General features: G+C 53.3%; 1 long non-coding RNA gene across 4 annotated transcripts in view; it reads right to left on the bottom strand.

The window, feature by feature from the left end:
• The window catches only part of LOC102483013 (uncharacterized), a 61934-nt gene that overhangs the window by 30451 nt on the left and 30886 nt on the right, over nucleotides 1–597 (bottom strand). The gene's annotated exons all lie outside the window — the stretch shown is intronic.

Consider the following 597-nt stretch of genomic DNA (forward strand, 5'->3'; position numbering starts at 1 on the left):
AAGAGAAATCAGTCCCCAAGGGAGGATGACCAAGCTGCAATCCCTTCTCCTCCATCCTCCTCTCAAGATTTTGAGCACACACTCACACTGCAGACGTGATTTCAAGTCACAGAGTCCGGAAATCAAACCTTGGAGTTGGCTATGTGGGATCCAGTGCCTTACCCTCCACTCCACCTTCTGGCCCTTAATCCGGAATTTGAGAACTGAGAAGTCAGAAATCGCTTAGTCCTGGGAACCAGCAGTTAGCATAATGGCTATGTCGCTGGACTCCCCTGTAGTTGACCGCGGTTTGCGTCCCGGACTCGGTGGCTTAAAACTCACGCCGGGTGCGTGTGCGTGCGTGCCCAAGATCCCAAGAGGAGAATGGAGGAGAAGGGATTGCGGCGTGGCCATCCCCCCTGGGGGGTGATTTCTCACTTTCTGTCTCTCTGTCTCTCTCTGTCTGGCGAGCGCACACGCCCTATGGCAAAAACCTCTCCAAAAAAAAAAGAAATCACTTAGTCCCTGGGACCAGCAGTTAGCGTAATGGCTATGTCACTGGACTCCCATGCAGTCGCCCGCGGTTTTCGTCCCGGACCCGGTTGCATAAAACTTATG

Source organism: Tupaia chinensis, unplaced genomic scaffold (assembly GCF_000334495.1).
Source record: "Tupaia chinensis unplaced genomic scaffold, TupChi_1.0 Scaffold000066_1, whole genome shotgun sequence".
NCBI lineage: Eukaryota > Metazoa > Chordata > Mammalia > Scandentia > Tupaiidae > Tupaia > Tupaia belangeri.